The 19,412-nt window shown below is 39.1% G+C and overlaps 1 long non-coding RNA gene across 1 annotated transcript; it reads right to left on the bottom strand.

Moving 5' to 3' along the window:
* Positions 1-551: 551 nt before the first annotated feature.
* On the bottom strand, positions 552-4,036 carry LOC125258503. Its single transcript, XR_007182641.1, has 3 exons — positions 3,935-4,036; positions 1,436-1,679; positions 552-1,320 (listed from the first exon to the last, which is right to left on the bottom strand). It is a non-coding gene; the product is annotated as an uncharacterized LOC125258503 (long non-coding RNA).
* Between the last annotated feature and the right edge of the window lie 15,376 nt (positions 4,037-19,412).

Below are 19,412 nucleotides of genomic sequence, written 5' to 3' on the forward strand. Positions count from 1 at the left end.
TTTGAAAAAGTAACTTAGATATTTGGTTGTAAACTTAAAAGTTATGCGTTACTTTACTAGTTACTTGAAAAAGTAATCTGATTACGTAACTTAAGTTATTTGTAATGCGTTACCCCAATACTGCTTTTCAATGAATAACTTGATCTTTTAATTGATTCATTAGAAGAGTCTGACTCTTCAATTCAAATAGATCCAGTCGGTCAGCTGCTCACTAGAGTGTTTATCATTGAAGATTATCACTGAATATAGTACTTATAATGATTACTTTTATGATACTTTTACACTCCTTAAAAATATAGGTTCCAAAATTAGTTTTCGCAGTGATGCCATTGAAGAACCATGTTTGGTTCCCCAAAGAATCTTTCAGCAATTAGTTAAAAAAAAAAAAAAGAACATTTTTTTCTAGTGTAAGGAACATTTTAAATATATAAAGAACCTTTTGTGAAATGGAAAAGTTCAATGGATGTTAAAGGTTCTTTATGGAACCATATGCAAATAAAGAACCATTATTTTTTAGAATGTAGATGCTTTTTGATGCTTGAAAGCTAGAGCTCATTCATTTTAATTGTATGGAAAAAGAAAACATTTAGATTCTTAAAATTAACTTCTTTTATGTTCCATAGAAGAAAGAGATGGACTGAACAGGAGAAATGAACCAGAAAAGACTTTCACGTGAAAGAAGGCGGAGCCTCCACACACCTACCTATTACGTAATCACCACGGACCAATGGTAGTACAAAGGTGTTTACCATCCGTAGTGAACTTTTCTGAAACATTTCGTTTCGAACTCCAAAAACGAAGTTCGTTTTGGCCTGATTTCGACTTCACAGCAGTTCGTTCTTTGATTTCGCTTGAAGTATATCGGTGCCTTAAGGGTTTGGAATAATGTTAAAGTGAGTAAAAACATTCTTTTAGCAAGGACTGTTCAGGCACAGTTCTGAATTGGATAAGTCCACTGATATTGTCTGAATGCACATTTTCCTGTGTTTCCTTTCAGCCATGTCCAGTTAGACACCATCAGTGTTCAGTGTGTATCCCAACCAACCCAAACATGAAAAACTTTAACAACTTTTTAATCATTCCTCACCCAGCCGGCACCGTTCAGACTCCACAACATTTTCTCCGTACTTTCCCCATGTTTTGTGGCTTTGTCCAGCACTTTGAATGAAAAACCATTTTTTCATTCAAATTATAGCTTGAGTCCTTTTGGCGAGTCCAGCTCATGAGCAAACCCATTTAATTGAGGTGCTTCGACCGTCATTCTCCTTACTGTTATTTTACTTGGCTGCTATTTGTCGGTGGTCAGAGCCCAATTGCCTGCTGCGGGAGACAGAAAACATTATTATTCACAATGCTCGGTGCGGAATGTATGCTAATAAGGGAACTGTTCGGATTTTTGAGGCTGGAGTGATGTCATGGTTGTGTTTTGTCTCACCGTGGATCCATGCCACTACATTTCCTGGCAAAATCAGGGGAAAAGACTTTAAGCCCAGCCTAAGTCTGAACTGTGTGTGGACTGTTTGGGATGATTATGAGGGTTCTTTTGTTGTATTACATTCCTGAATAGCAATGCCTTGCAGAAGTCCCACTGAGACCAGTCACTTGCAACATCATCCGGTCCAAAATGTAGTAGGCCTATGCATTGTGAGGTTCAAGAATGTGTCGGTCAAAGAGAGAGCCTGCTGCAGAAAATGCAATTACTAGCATTTATTTAGAAACAAACAAAGTTTGTTTTAGCTTAATCACAATACATTTGAATTGAGAAATTGAGATTTCCATCACATAAGAGGTACAATGTTGCTATGGTTGGTCAGGGTGCTCAAACAGACTGATTTTAGCGCCACAAAGTCAGTAGTTGTTTCAATCATTGCAAATTTTGTCCATGAAAAAATCTCAGTAAGACAATCTGGCAGGTAATAGTAGCCCACTGATTCAGTCAGTCACAGTCCAAAAATCAGTAAATATGTTTTCATTGTAGTTCACGCGTATGTTTTGATTATTAAAATTGTAGGTTAATTATGCATATGTGGATTTACTATTTTTATTTTAATATTGAGATGCAATTTAAAGGCGCAGTATGTAAGTTTCGCCAGTAGAGGTCACTTATTCAAATCAATAACAAAGGTGTACCTTGATGATGCCGTGAATGAGTGTGGAATCATGGGAGTTGTTGTCTTCACCTTCACAGCCGAAGGAAACTAATCCGACGGGGCTCAGGCAGAAAATGCATTCATGGGTGAGCTAAATTATTAAAGGTGCCATCGAACGTTTTTTACAAGATGTAATATAAGTCTAAGGTGTCCCCTGAATGTGTCTGTGAAGTTTCAGCTCAAAATACGCCATAGATTTTTTTTAAATAATTTTTTAACTGCCTATTTTGGGGCATAATTAGAAATGCGCCGATTCAGGGCTGCTGCCCCTTTAATTGCTCGCACTCTTCGCCCCCCCTACCCACCCCCCCCCCCCCCCCCCCATCATTGCATAAAAAAAGTTCACACAGCTACTATAACCCTCAAAATGGATCTTTACAAAGTGTTCGTCATGCAGCATGTCTAATCAGTGCAGTGCAGTACAGTGTTTATTTGGATGTTTACATTTGATTCTGAATGAGTTTGATAGTGCTCCGTGGCTAAAGCTAACATTACACACTGTTGGAGAGATTTATAAAGAATGAAGTTGTGTTTATGAATTATACAGACTGCAAGTGTTTAAAAATGAAAATAGTGATGGCTCTTGTCTCCGTGAATACAGTAATAAACAATGGTAACTTTAACCACATTTAACAGTACATTAGCAACATGCTAACGAAACTTTTAGAAAGACAATTTACAAATATCACTAAAAATATCATGTTATCATGGATCATGTCAGTTATTATTGCTCCATCTGCCATTTTTCGCTATTGTTCTTGCTTGCTTACCTAGTCTGATGATTCGGCTGTGCATATCCAGACATTAATATTGGATGCCCTTGTGTAATTCCTTTCATAATGTTGGGAACATTATGGCATATGCAAATATTGGGGCCGTACACCCCGACTGTTACGTAACAGTCGGTGTTATGTTGAGATTCGCCTGTTCTTCGGAGGTCTTTTAAACAAATGAGATTTATATAAGAAGGAGGAAACAATGGAGTTTGAGACTCACTGTATGTCATTTCCATGTACTGAACACTTGTTATTCAACTATGCCAATATAAATTCAATTTTCAATTCGATGGCACCTTTAAAGTTTCATTAACGTTACTGTGGTATGAAGCAGGGCGGGGCCGAGAGGCTGGGACATTTTATGTTGCTTATGCGCCGCAGTCGGCCGCTGCCACTCCTTTAGTTTTGTTGTTTATGTTTATTAATATTAAAGTTACGTTTAACGTCCGCCTCTTTCTTCCCTGAACTTGAACTTTGTTAACTTATGTTTGATCACTTAAATTCACATTATTTTATTTTGTTCTAATAACAGCCACAAGTGCTGAATTACTACTCATACAGGTCACTTTATCTGACGAATTAAAATTGTGGGGTAGCGCAGCACTGTTTTACTTTGTCAAAACAATCTACGTTAAAAAACGAAATACGTTTGAGTGTGTTGAAAGTTATGTTATAACGTTACGTGCGTTCAGTCTGTGGCTGTATGTGACACTTCTTGCACATTGCAGTAAGCTAGATCGATATTAGAATATCATATTAATAAATGCTGGATGACTTGTGTTGCTAAATGGCATGCAATTCATTTTAAAATATATTGTACGATGGAAAAAATGCTGTACTGTTACTACAAATAAAGCTCTTTCTGATTAAGCTATGTTAGCCATTTGACAAAATAGTGTTTTCTCTGAGGTATGGTGCATAAAACAAGAGATTCAAATAAGGCTAACCCTGCTGAGATATAACAATGATTATTTTTCTGTCAAGAAAAGTATCCAAACAGTTGCTCACCTGTCCATTAGAGCGTCTTTGGTGTTTCCATGTTTTCTACGGGAGGAAAGGCCGTCATTTCACTCGGCGGCCATCTTTGAAACGCCTCTCGGGCATCCTGGGCATCATGCAATCTCTTTGAATGGGGAAACATCAAATTCTCCAAAACTGTTCGCCAACCTTACAATTAAATTTCATATTTGAAATCACCAATAAAATCTAAAAACAACCGGCTCATAAATTTAGTTTCTAAATGCTCGAATCATGACAAAAAAAAAACTGTATTTTTCAGGCTGGATGCGCAGACCTAAATGCGCGTCTCTTCGGAGGCGCGCGTCTGACTGTTTCTATAGAAACCGGTGATTCTAACGGCCGCTGAAGTGACGCGATGACTTTACCAGTCGGCGATTGGCTCTTATTTAGAAGGCGGGACTTATTCCGCCATATTGCGCGTTACACTTTCTCCCATTCAAAACAATACGAGTGACATGTCTTGTGTTATTCTACAGTCTTTGCCTTTACACTGGTTAAAATAGGTGATTTGTCTGGATTTAAACATTGCTGGAAACATTTGGGATAATGTAAGTACACAAGTCAACAAAATATATAACATTGTTCTAGTGGTTTTTGGATATTTTAATCGAAAAATCTTACATATTGTGCCTTTAATTTATTTGCATCTCTGTGTTTTATTTCAGCATTTTTATGCCATATCCCAATATTTGCATAAAAATACGTGGATGTAAAAACGGATATTTTTTAAACTTTAGAGGAGAATCATCCTTAAAATTGCAATTGTCTCTGCTCTAAGGTAGAATACAGTAGGCCTATTAAAACATAAAAAATAAAAAAAATAAAAAAAATCATTTTGTGATGTATCTCACAGTTAAAAGAATCTTGTTTTAACCTTACTCTTGAAAAATCATCTCCGTTTAATTTAATTTGAACCATATCAACACCGTCCAGGTCATCGCTAGATGACAGAGAGCAGAGTGAAAAGAAAACTAATTGTTACCTGACGCAGGAAATGACAGCGACCTCGCTCCTCCTCCTTTTCGTTGTCTTGTGAAAGTTTTTTTTTTCAAGGGGATGCCCACTCCCTGGCGAGACCAGAAGGGTTTAGTTTTATTGCTCCGATAAAAGTGCAGCGAGCTAACAGTCGCAGCGCAGTTGGCTGTTTCATTCTTTTGCACGGCTCTGGACAAGAGAGAATCAAACATCCCATTTCTCACATCGCCCGCTTCCACGGCCCCAAGCGCATTTTATGTAGTTCTCCCCTCTTGTGCAGATGGGTTAAATATTACATCAAAGAGCCTTTAATGTTTCACAGTGCCTCTCGAGTTTCGTCCCTGTATCGAGTTCAAAACTAGTGCACGGTGCATTTTAACAGTAGACTTAATGGATCACAGTCCATAATCAGATTATCACCGGCTTAATGTAGAACAAATTTCACTACACCCAGCATCAAAGAGGAGTCACACACTGTAAGTCCACACTGCATCCTTAATTCAGTGTTTAGACCTGATCGAGACACGGAGGGAAAAAGACAGATGAGGTATGGCACGATTTTGATAGAAGGCAGATACACAATGGACTTGTAAAGAACGAAAGACAACATCACTCGCTAAACCAGTTGCATATGTGCTTTATGTCTTCTTCCAAATGTTTTTCGTGTTTTACGTTTATAGCTCCTTCACTGTCAAGCATTTATCTCGAAGCCATTTCCTTTCACTGTCGTTCCTCAGGGTCATCCGCATTTCAACATGTCTACACTCAAAATCTTCCCAAATGTTAGAACAAATGAAGACAAATACGTGTTCTGGCAGTGTCTGTGGTGTTTAATCAAATGGTTTGTGTTATTAAACCCCCACAAAGAGCACTGGTTTTACTTGAGACCACCATCAAGCATGAGAAGGCTATCAAGTCAGTTTTACTTTTACAGATGTTAGAACTTATTATTACACAGCTTTCTGGAATACTCGATTGTGATTGGTCAACTGTGGTATTCCGCAGTCTGATATTTTCTATTAGGCCCTGTTTACACCTGGTATTAAGATAAGTTTTAGTCAACTGGATTATAAGTGGATGACACTAGGTGTAAACGGGGTCTGAAACGTTTTGAGCTTGTTCACTTTCGACCACTTCAGCCCTGTTTACACCTGGTATTACGATGCGTTTTGGTCAATCGGATCACAAGTAGACGAGGCAGACACATGCCCGTTTCCACCTGGTATTTTAATCCACCTCTTTTGTCCACTTTCAACCACTTCTGTCCTGATTTCTTCAAGGGGAGGGTCTATTGGGCAGGTAAATGTATGTTTTTTTCAGATATTTTGATCTAATGAACAAAACAAGCTTGTGCAATTTACCTATGAACGCGCACAGAGACAACGGACAAACATATGTAGAGCATCAGCTTTCGATTCTGCTCTGATAGCCACAAGACGACTCCAAACTTTGTGAGTGCTTGTTAAAAATCAGGAATGGTGAGAGAACATTGTGCTTGGTACATTTTTCATCTTCAAACCAAATTTGGGTCTTCAGCTGACAAAGTTTAAATCCTGTCTGTCTAGTGCGCTTCTCCTAATGTTTACAAATTAAGTCAGTAGGTGGAGAGAAGGCGCTCTTTCTTGCTCTTTTGACCACATGAGCATCTCGACTAAAAAGCATCTTAATACCAGGTGTAAACAGGGCCTTCCAGATGTATTCGAAAACGCATTTGACTGGATTGCTTTTGTAGTGTAGACGCTCATGTGGTCGAATGTGTTCTAACAGCCACAAAAGTCTGCCTACTGACCTAACGCATAAACTTTATTTGCTGAAGACCAAAGTTTGGTTTGAAGACAAAAGACGTGCCAACTACAATGTTCCCTCACCATTACTGATTTAACACGCACTCACAGCGTTCGGTGTGGTCTTGTGACTATCAGAGCAGAAACGAAAGCTGATGCTCTCCATGTGTTTTTCCGTCATCTCTGGGCATGTTTATATGTAAATTGCGTGAGCTTATTTTGTCAATTAGTTCGAAAGATCTGAAAAACCCCATACATTTACCTGCCCGTAGACCCATAGACAAAAGAGATGGATTAACTCTTAAATGCAAGAATGTTTCGCCAATCATTCTTACATATTCGGGTCTTTAGCGACCCGGATCTATATCTAAAACAGATGGATCTCTACTTGCCGCGATAATATAAAACTCTTCTGATAATAGAGTAACAATTACAGAAGAATAAAATAAAGCATATTATGTTACCTTTTGGAGCTTGGAAGGGTTTATTGTGAACAGATGTTTTATGCCATCATTGTCAGAGCACATTTCCCAGTTTATTCAGCAAATGATAGTTTTGAGAATATGTTTGAGATTGCAAATGGTCTCATATTCGCGCTCTCAAACATATTCTCAAAACTATCATTTTCAACATCTTCAAAATCAATACCTTGTGAATTGCATTTATTCCGTCATCAAAGATTCAATTACTGTTGTGCTGAAAAAAATATACATACACTGATACACACCTCGGGTCATTAGCGACCCTGTACAATTTTTACAAAAAATGAATAGGAAAATAGGCATTCTTTTATAATTTTATGATTTTTTCTTGTTATATTCTTTATAATTAATGGATTGAGGAATACTAAAAAGGTTGATGTCTAACTTTGAAAAATGAATGAGGAGGAGGATAGTGAATGACGTCCCGGGTCGATAAAGACCCGAGGTATGCATTTAAGGATTAAAACACCAGATGTAAACGGGTATCCCTCTTCCACTTGTGATCCGATCGACCAAAACGCATAATACCAGGTGTAAACAGGGCCTTGGAGTGAAACAGCTCCAGAAGTAAAATCCCATTCATTTTCTCCTGAGGGGAACTGATTTTTTTTTTAAACCTTGAACCATTTAAAGACAGACCTACTGTGAGCTACAAGGTTGTTAATTAATGATATATTTTTTATTTCAACTTTTTTAGCAATGGAATTCCTGTTGAAAAATACTCATGATTCTGGAAATAAATCTCCACCTGCAAGAGAATTAAAACAAGCAAATTGTGCCAAAAGAACTATTTAGCGACCACCCACTCCTAAGCACTGTGAATGTGGAAATATATATAATTTTCCCCTTCAAATCAAAGTTTGAATGTTGTGATTTACCTCATTGCTGGTTGGTTTGGTTTATGGTTTATAACTCTTTAACTCTTTAACTTCTTTGTTCCCTATGGGAAAAATGAATGTGAAAAATACTTGTGGAACCATGGCCGCTGAAAGAATGATCAGGTACTGTTGCACTCTGTATTTGCTGTTGTCCATGGAAACACAATATATCACTGCTTTCTCTCGTATCACACTATGGACTTTTATGGACACATTTTGCACCATCTTGTGTCTCCATTATTATTGTAGTGAAACTGACCTCAGAGAACTTAATATTGTACATCTTGTTGCTTGGCTGAATGTTTTGTACATTGTAATGGACAATGTTTTTCTCTAAAAAGGTGTAAGATAATACAAAGGAAAAATTCTAAAATAATGTAAACTCAAATCAATATTTTATGTAAACTCATTTATTTAATTGGAAGTGGGATAAGTGGGATAATGTACAGTCATTTGGTCATCATTGCAAAATAAACCCCCTTCGGGTGAGAAATTAGAGTGCCATACTATATAAAATTATTTTAATTTCTTCTTGTTATTATAGTTCTTCTCAGTTATACTGCCCTTGCCAACCTCTTTGGCTCCAAAACCTGTCCCTGGACCTTGGTACAGTGCAGTAGTGAATGTGGGGTGTCACAGTTCTTGAAAGCTTAGAACAGAGAAATGGACCCCAGCACTATTTTTAGATGAAAATGGACACTTACTACCCCAAGCCACAGATCATCAGTCTTGCACTGGATGTTTTTGGACTTTCTTTGCATAAAGAGGAATATATTCCCTTTCCCCTCTCAATTCAACATTGTTACACCCCGTAAATGGTCAGACTATGATATTAAGCATTCATCAACCCTGCTGCCCAGAAATCAAGCTCAGGACTTCAGCTCAAATTTAAAACAGAAAGCTTGCGATTGATGGCTTCCGTAGCCAGGCCGTTTTTAGTTGAACTATGATGTAAGAGAATAAACAACACGGCCTGACGTAGTCAGCTTAATCAAGACTAGCTTCCTTTTCCGTAGGCGCACAATTCTGTGCAATTTCTCCCTCCAGTTCATTCCTCATTCATAATTTCTAATCTTGTTTAGATGTTGATTGTATAGACAGACCAAATCAGAGGTCCTCGTGCTTACAGAAACTCTTCCTTATGCCTTCAGACTGCACAAATAAACAGACATGGCTATAACATCCATCTTGCTTATGCGCCGCAGGATCATGCCCAACAAAAACACGGCTTCTGTTTTCTATCTGTGTGCGAGGTGACTGGGACGGGGCCAGGAGACACAGGCCTCTGTCGTGTGCTGCCCAGGCTGGCATCACTCTTGAAACATTAAACCAACATCCCCTTAAATTAGGATTATACAAATTGGCTTTCCTCTGACTCACTTCTTCCTCTTTTATGGTCAGTCTCTGAGTGCCTGCGGTACATTGCGTTTGATGATGTGCAGCGGCCAGGTAATTGCTCCAAAACCACCATGTTGTTTTCTGACAGCGCAACATGTTAAAGTTAATGTTGTGGATCATGACAACATCTTCCACTGGTTTTGTTTTTTTCACAAATCCATCGAACTCACAATTTCCAAAACACAAATAACACGGTACTTAAGAGTTCCAGCACTGGACTGTAAAAAATCAGGTAGAACTTTGGAAGTACATGCAAAGTGGATTTGATTTTGCAGAGCAGCGTCTTCTCGACATATCAACAAGAACAAAACCCTTCCAGGCCTCAGCTACAACTTTGAGGGCCAGTCAAAATAGACGTTGTACACAGGCAGTCAATGAAGATCAGGCATTATGCAAATTTGTGACAAACCTACATAGGTTTGTGCAAAAAGACTGGAATAACTGATGACTTGTTTCAGGCAGTTCAGAATTCAGACGAGGCTTGTTCGAGATTAACTACACTATAGCCTGCCACCGGCTGGCGAGATCTGCCGGCTGCAGGAAGGGGAGGGGTACAGAGACGATCATCAGGTCGGACACTTCATGCTTTCCGTAGTGTGTTGAACCAACGTCATTCATGGCAGACCACATGATTTTTAGATTGATTGTAGCCGAAGAAGTGGATATACAATTACTACATAGTGTAATCTTAATGTTTTGTGTGTTTTATTTGAATATCAGATATTCAGTATCAAGATTGGTTAAATACAGGAACTTGTCTAAGAAAAAACACTCAACACACATCACAGAATCTGACCAATGAGAATAAAGTGTGTCGTCATCAAGGCTTTCGCAACCGATTTTGAGCAACTGCAGCTCCTGACCTAGGCGGCTGGTCTAGTTTTGCTCTCGCGGTACTTTGATGGCACATGTGATCATAAGGCGGCTGTGGCGCCGATCAAAGTCGGACAAATTTTCTAACCTGAATGCATTGCTGTTGTCATGCGGCCGATCTTTGCGGCGCCGCATTAAGTTGAACAAGCCTAATGACAACATAGCACATGACAAGGGGAACACATGGCAGGATCACATGACTAGAACATGACACAAACAAGGGAAGCACATGGCAAACAGGAACATGAACAACTACTATCTACTATCTTCATGCAGCATATATTCTCTGGCTCTGTAGGCATCTTACAATTATTTAAGATTGTATGACATGAGCGATTTATAGATTATCATGAATATGCTAATCAATGACTTTAAAGCCCGGAACACACCAAGCCGACACCGACAAGCTGGTGGCGACGAAAGCAGACTTCAGAGTTGGCTCACATTGGCAGCATCTGGGTCCAAAGTTGCCCTGACACACTAAATCGACGCTCGACACCCGACAGCCATGTAGCATGTCTGTTCTGTGCCTGTGTAAGAAGAAATGCCTTTCCGTACCAGCAGGTGGCAGTAGGAGCCAATCAGAATGATCAGATGGACGAGGACCAACTTCAGCCGACGGTGCAGAACACACTGAGAAAACTTAGGCCCTGTCCACATGGAGACGCGTTTCTGTGAAAACGCACATATTTTGAATCAGATAGGTGTTTCGTCCACACGGATCCGGTGTTTTCGGAAGATGAAACTGCTATTTTTCGAAACCAGGTCCCAGAGTGGATAAATCTGAAAACGCCATCTTTTCGTGTGGATAGCCTATTTGTATATTTTGTGAAACGATGATGTCATCACCCCACGTGTCGACCCTAGTCAGACACTGCCGCACAAAACAGCAACAACAACAACAATAGCAGACTCTAGATGCTTGTGTTCATGCTGCAGAAGCTACTGAGCCAAAATAAAGCGTTATTTCTAAGCTTTACTATAGTTTGTTTACATTGCGCAAGGTTTATGCGCATGCTCCAAGTCTTATTCGCTGTATTAAGTGTATCTCTGTGGCAGAATTACAGCGCCGCATACTGGTCTGGCATGTATACTACATCGTTTTGAGTCGTTTCAGTGGTTTCGTTTGGATGCAGATATTTCTTGAGACGAGGAAAAAAAAAGATCGGATTGGGTAAGCTATGGCTTCGTGTGGATGTAACCTTAGTATTCTCAAAATATCCCACATCAGCTACATAAATTAAAGGTGCTCTAAGCGATCCTGGGTGGAGTAACTTCCTGTTGACGTTCGAAGTGTTGTCAAACACAACAGAGGCTAGCTAGACCCTCCCTCCTCCTCCTCCTCCTCCCCCTCCCCTCCGTGCTTCCTGAAACAGTCATGAACGCGCATTTAAAATCATTCTTGTCGGTTATTGGCTGGAGCATGTTTATTATGTTCTGTGGTCAAAGGCTGTACCAGGTAGTTTTTGTTGCCGTTTTTGGAGCTTGTGGCGACTACAGAGACCGCGTTTTTTTACAGTGTGTTCAGGGGACAAGCATCTAGCGGATAGTGAGGAGATGTTTGCTATATGTGACAAAAAATGTTTTAGCCTAAAAACGTGTGACATTGCTTAGAGCACCTTTAAGCAACTAACCGTTCAGAAACATCCTGTTGCATTCTACATGTTGTCACTTCTTCTTGAGTCTCTCCATCATTGTCTGACTTCGAATTGAACATAAAAGGCTGAACAGTTTCTGACATTTTCAGTGAGGTAATCAACGCTGCTAACACTATGTGCTAACATGAGCTCTTGAAACCCCGCCCTCTGCTTAGGAGCAACAGCTCATTTGCATTTAAAGGGACACACACAATGGATCATTTTTGCTCACCCTCAACAATTGACAAATTTAACATGCTATAATAAAATTATCTGTGGGGTATTTTGAGCTAAAACTTCACATACACACTCTGGGGACATCAAAGACTTATTTTACATCTTGTAAAAATGGCATTATGCCACCCCTTTAATAATCATTCTAATTCTACTGTATGAGAATAGGGAAGTCCACACTGCAACTATCATGACAACGACACAGTGGGACGATATTGTTGGAATGACTTTCAGAGCCATTTTTTCTGGTTGATAAAGGATAAAAACATTGACAGCCAATCAGAGTCCACTCGACTTTAAAGAGTTTGAGCATTTAAAGTGGCAGACAGAACATTATTGAGTTGGCGTGGATAGCAATATACCAGTAATTATCATTCTTGGTGTGAACAGGCCTTACTGTATTAAGTTGTATTAACTTCATAACTGTTTGAAGTACTCCATGCATGAAAATAATTGTTACTGTTGTTACTGAGTGCATAGAATGCAAGCTATACAGCTATAATATTTTACCCCCTCTGTTTCATTTATTTTAAAAGATATGTTGAAAAGCAAATTGATTTATAAGCAGAACAATTCCTTGGAACGTCATTGTTCTCATTTTAAAAGCCGATCTGTGCCAACCGAATTAAACTGAAATAACACATTCAAAGTTTCATTTGGCTCATGAAGCAAATACACCAAAGTAATCATCAATTAATGCCGGTTCTAATGTAAACACACTTTATTTGCAACATTGTTCATTACCAAGAATAAATAAACCTATTTAATGTAGGAATGTACATTTTTATTTTTCATTTAACATTTACGCAGCCAAGGGCAGACATTTGTTTGCATTTATTCCACCATTAGTATAATTTTACCATTATACATAAAAGGCTCCTGAGGTGTTTACAGCATAAAGCATGTTTTTCTTTTCAAAATGATTTTCAATGAATTAATGATCCTGATTATCCAAGATCAAACCCAAATGTGATTGACAGAGCTGATGTAGAGTCTAGCACAAACATATTCCCTCATAATTCTCCTTAAAACTAATTGCATAAAGTAGAAGCGTATACGTTAGTTTACATGTGCAACCATGCCTGTGTGTGTTCCGACTCCTATATGTATGTGAACTTTAACATCCGTGAATGAGTTCCAGGTGTGTGTATGTGTGGTTTGTGACACAGCCCACCTCAGCGCAGTGGTGATGTGCTCCATCTTGAGGGCTAGGCTCTTTTGCCTTGTTTCTCCAGCATATGTAAACAGGCAGTGTCAGGTCTCTGGTAATGACTGACCTCACCGTAGCTACAATGCAGATTGCTTTTCCTCTCTTGATGGTCCCCTCACTGAATGTATGCCAACTGCAGCCCTGCTTTACAAAAATGTCCCATGCAAAATTCCAGCTGCTTCTGGCACTAGAAACCATTGTTTAATGTTGAATTTTGAAAAATAGCACAGTTGCATGTGTACTTTATTTAAAGAACCTCCCAGAGAACTGTAGTGTATTTCCACCATATAAGAGAACAAAAAAAATCATGCTTTTTAAAATTCATAATAAAGACATAAATTTAAAAGTAGGACCATAATCATGAGATGAAGTCATGAAGTTATGAGATGAAAAGTAAAAATTATGCCTTAAAAAAGTCAAAATTATGACAAAAAGTCAAAGTACTTTGTATCTCATAATTTCATTTTTTTTTTCAAATTGAAATTATAACATTAAAAGTACTGACTTTTTGCAATATTTTTTACTTTTTAAGTCAACTTTTTGTTCACAATGTATGTTTGTATGACAGTATGTCAATTTAAACTTTTTTTAACATAATTTTGATTTAGTATGTCAAAATGTCATAATTTTGACTTTTTGTCATAATTTTGACATAAAAAGTGAAAACTGTCATAATTATGACTATAATTATGAATTAGTGTGCGATAATTTCAACATTTTATGTCGTAATTTCGACTTTTTAATCTCATAATTATGACATAAAACTCAAAATAATGACTTGTCAATTTCGACTTTTTGTCATAATTTTGACTTTTTAATCTCATAATATGACATAAAAGATGAAAATTATGAGTTAGTATGTCACAATTTTGACATTTATCTTATAATTATGACTGTCAGTTTTATCTTTGTTTGTCATGATTTTAACTTTTATAATTCTGACATAAAAAAGTGAAAATTAATTAATAGGTAGATTTACCAAAGAATTTTTTTTTCTTATGTTTTAGAAATAGTAGTGCCATATGTGATCAGAAAGAAAGCAATTGGACTTAATTAAACTTTCCTCTTTTGCCAATCTGTCACTGCCGGTCTTAATTTCTTAGCAAATGTGCTGTGATTAAAGGAGCTGTACCCCTGTGTACCACACCGATCGCCCCAGCCGTACCATTCCGGTGAATTCTCTAGCTATGAGGCAAAACCTCCAGTGTCAGAATCCAGCCTGTGTCGACATTTACAGATTACTGTTGCCGCTAATGTATCTGTGCTTGCAGCCACAAGTCAAGTCATAATAATTAAAGACACGCTGCATCTCAAGCACACATTAATCATGTTTTATATGGACTTTGAAGCTGTAATGGGAAACAGCCACCCATACGACTGCCTCTCCTCTTTTATTGTGCTTTGGACAAATTGTGGTGAGTGTATGCTGTATGGCCCATTTCTGACTGGCTTTTACAGGAAATGGCAATAAGAAAAGCACAAATAAACTGGAGTGAATCAGTGAGACAGTCGGCGGTTACGCTGTCTTGATTGACTCACCAGACAAAACAAAGCCTAATCTGTGTGCAATATGGCACAGCTATCTATAGACTGTTAAGATATTACATTTCAGTTAATTCCTTTACCATCAGCTCAATTTAATTTGTTCACTTGGTTCATTATAACTAACTAATTACACAAAATTATCAAGATATTTATGGTAAATAAATAAGCTTAATTTAAACTGTTCACTAGATGCAGTAGTTATTTATTGCTTAGTTTTTATTGAACATTTCAACCAATATATGGCAAATTCTGCTTATTGTAAACACTACTAAACTATAAATGTATATAATATAATATAATATAATATAATATAATATAATACAATATAATATAATATGTTTTCCCTCTGCTTAACATGGAAACAATCACAGGGTTGAATGAAGGATGTCTTTAAAATACCTCTGCATTCATTAAATGATAATATAGCATATAATATAGCAATTATTCCTCCAATTATGCCTCTGTCACAGATGGATATGGTTCTCTGTCTAGAGAGTCCACAGATATCTACAGTGTGTGCAGAATTATTAGGCGCGTTGATTTTCTCATCATTTTTTTTTCCAGGCACATCTTACCAATTCCAAACCACATTAATCTTAATAACCACTATTAATTTTGTATTTAATCATTTATAAGTGATATATAATTCTTATATTCAGGTGTAAAATGAGCTAAAAAAGAGATTTAACTCAGACTGAAAAGTCAAAAATTATTAAATGCCCATGAGAAGGATGCAATACTAATGCAATACTAGAAATTGCACAGTTAAGGCATGACCATTGGACAGCAAAATGCTCAGTGGGTCAGAAGGTCAGACAAAAACATGTGGAGAAGAAAAGACACATGTTAACTGCAAAAGAATTAAGAATTAAGGTGAAGAATTTAGTGGGAAACCCTTTTGTCTCCAGCACCACCATTTTCCAGAACTGCAACCTACCTGGCATCTCTAGAAGTGCTAAACTTGGGTTAGGTAAAGAATCCTAAAAAATGAAGAATTTTCCAGAGGAACCTCAGCTCAGGGTGGTTCATGTGCCGGATTCCTCTAACGAGGGAGCAGACATGTTGTCACTTGGCAGACCTCCCCCAGGTGAATAGAGACTCCACCCCCGGGCGGTCAAAGCGATGGCGATGGCGCACCTTCGATCAAGCTGATGTGGAACACTTTGTGGCCAAAGAGAACTCCCACTGCCAAACTTACTTTCCAATGAAAATTGATGCACTGGCTTTGAAGTGGCTATTTCAGCAACTTTATGCTGTCTCTCCTGTAGCCCTGCTTCCGCAGGTCATCAGATTGATACGGGAAAAAGCTGCTGTTCTTCTAGTGACACCACACTGGCAGAACTAGCCATGGTTCCAAGAATTAGTCCAGCTACTGTCAGCAGCTCTGTGGCCCATACCGCTGAGGAGAGACCTTCTCTCCCAAGCAGTAGGGATAACCTAGCACCCCCAACCGGAGTTGTGGGACCTGCATATTTGCCCCCTCGACGGAGGCCATTAGGCCTTTCCCCAGAAGTCATGAGGACAATCTCAGAGGCAAGGACAACTTCCACAAGATGCCTTTACTCCCAGAAATTGTCTGTTTTCTCAAGCTAGTGTCTAGCTCGGAAAATAGACCCCGGTCAATGCGATACCATGTCAGTTCTCACATTCCTGCAGGAGATGCTGTGGGCACGCCCCCACCAAGTTTATGTGGTGGCCATCATGCCAAATCACGCCCCGATAGCTGGCCAATCGATCGGGAAGCACGACTTAGTCGTTAAGTTCCTCAGAGGGGTTAGGAAGCTGAACCCTCCACGCCCATGATCGGTCCCGGCTTGGGACCTTTCCACAGTCTATAAGGCACTTCGGGGCCCTCCCTTTGAGCTGCTTGAGTCAACTGACCTCTGGTCCTTCTCACTTAGACTGCCCTTTTGCTGGCTTTAGTGCAACCAAGAGAGTTGGAGACTTGTAGGCTTCGTCTGTGGATCCTTCCTGCCTTGAGTTCTGTCCTAATGATAGTAAGGTGGTACTTAGGCCAAGGAAAGGCTACGTGCCGAAAGTGCTTTCCACTCAGCCACTGCTTCAGAGGCTGCACTAAAGGGCTGCCAGTTTCAAAGCAAAGACTTTCCAGATGGATTGTGGATGTGATAGCACTGGCTTACAAGTCTATGGACTTGTTGTGCCCCTTAGGAGTGAGGGCCCACTCTACCAGAGGTATGGCCTCCTCTTGGGTGTGGTCCAGCTGAGTCTCTATCGTGGACATCTGTGCAGCAGCTGGCTGGTCCTTGCCGTCCACCTTTGTCAGATTTTATAACCTGGACATCCCTGTTCTCCAAGCATGGGTGTTATCAGTCTGAGACACTTATGGACTATGTAGCAGCCTCCAACCATGGTCTGAGCCTCTTCCTATGCAGCTGGTCAAGGGGCCTTGAGTTGAGTCCCCCTAGCTGTCGGCTCACAGAGCGGCTTCCACTCTGCGCTTGTTGCACGCCGGTATTGGACTAAGTTCCCCATAAGCATCAGATAAAACTGACGTAATGTGAGTGAACTGTTTTGAAAGGGAACATTTAAGGTTACTCATGTAACCCTGGTTCTGTGAGATAACGGGAATGAGAATCACGTAGCTTGCCGTGCTACTGCGCTGCCAACAAGTTACGCTATGCCACTCCTCAGTCGAAAGATTCTGACGAGATCTGGCATTTCTGTGGTCTTTATAGGCAGCCAACCCCGCCCATTTTGGTGGGCTGAAATGCCATTTGTCTGTGCTCTTGCATAGACGTGAACCAATCAGGTTTCAGGATTCTGAGAAAGTAGGAGTTTTCCCCTTAAGCATCAGCTAAACTGACACAATGCTTGTTCCCGTTATCTCAGGGAACCAGGGTTATGCGAGTAACCTTAAACGTTCTCCCCTCTGCCATGCTTAAAGATTTTTGGCCCCCCAATCTCTGGAACTTGGGTATCAAAATTATCCCCGAACTTCCCAGAGGTAAATACGACTTGAGAGGACATTCATGTCCAATTTATAACTATGAACCCATGGGCATGGGCCCGAAATAAAGGCAGGGGCGTAGCCGACCCCCCCATAGGGTTATGGACAGGCACCATCCTGGTGGTGGTGGAGAGGATGGAGGTGGAGATTGGCGTCAGCATCTGCGAACTCAGATAAGTGTAAGTACAGATGCTTTATACCTGAGTGTTCGATAATGATTGGTTAGATCTGATCTAATGAATGACGTAACAATAGAGTCTTTCCAGCAGAACTTACACTAGAGCTTTCATTTACGATAATACCGACAGCACGTGAAGGCAGCACAAATGTGCAGTATATGTTGTCTTTTTCCATTCTGTTGCAGCACAATATACTAAGGGAAAAAAGAGAAAATAACGAGGAAAAGAAAGAAGCTACTGAAAAGAGCTCTTGTCATGGATATTCTTGTTATACCACGACATTAAAATACCAAGCATTACGTTATTCCCCTTATGTCTTAAAATAGAACATGAATGAAATTTTACAGCTCATTCAGTCAAACTGATAGATAAGGATTATTTGTAGTGCAACCTTATGATTTGAAATTATTTACTTCAGTCTTTTCGAGTGGAACTTTCCCAAACCAGTAGTGCCTCCCATAATCTAAAACTCAGTAGGCTTGTTAGGAAAAAGGTGGATAGTACACAGCGTCATGTAGTTACTGTCACATGTATGTTCTGTTTTGGTTTAGTTCCTGTACCTGTTTCCTTTGTTCTCATTTTCCTGCCACTAGATGGTTTCCTTGGTAACTGATAAAGTTACACACCTGTTTCAGTTTCTGTTGATTAGCCTCCCTTGTGTATTTAAGCCCTTAGTTCCTCTCAGTTCTTTGATCAGTATTGTCTTAATTTTACATGGTTGTGAGTTATTTCATGGATTATCTCCTGCATGTTCCCTTTTGGATTTTGTTCATTAAAGACGGTTTTGTTACTTCTTTGTTGTGCAATTCACTACAGCCACAGTGCTGACAGTTACCTTGCTTACAGTTTTTTTTTTTGTTTGTTTTTTTTTACAATGCCAGGACATATTTCACATGACATGAATTATTTTCTTACTTAGACATAAACACCAGCAAAACTCTATATAGGCCCTGCCTACAGGCCAATTTGCATACTCTCATGTTTACATACTCTTTTCAAAACTGTCAAACTTAAGTTCAAAACATATTACAAAATTGAGTAAGACGGCAATTTGCTACATTTCTACAGTTATACTGTACTGAAATATATTTCGAATCAATGAAGTACTAACAATTAGAGGTGGCTGAACACCTACACAGGTGTTTGTCTTTCAATTTCATTACCATTTATACAAAAGGAGACAACTTAGGGAAAAAAACTGTACTGTAATGTAAACATGGATGTAACATATACTGCAGTCAATTCTAAGCAGCAGAGAGTGTCATTCTTGTTTAATAAAGAAACTTTACAAAAGAAAACATTA

This window comes from Megalobrama amblycephala, linkage group LG22 (assembly GCF_018812025.1).
Source record: "Megalobrama amblycephala isolate DHTTF-2021 linkage group LG22, ASM1881202v1, whole genome shotgun sequence".
Lineage (NCBI taxonomy): Eukaryota > Metazoa > Chordata > Actinopteri > Cypriniformes > Xenocyprididae > Megalobrama > Megalobrama amblycephala.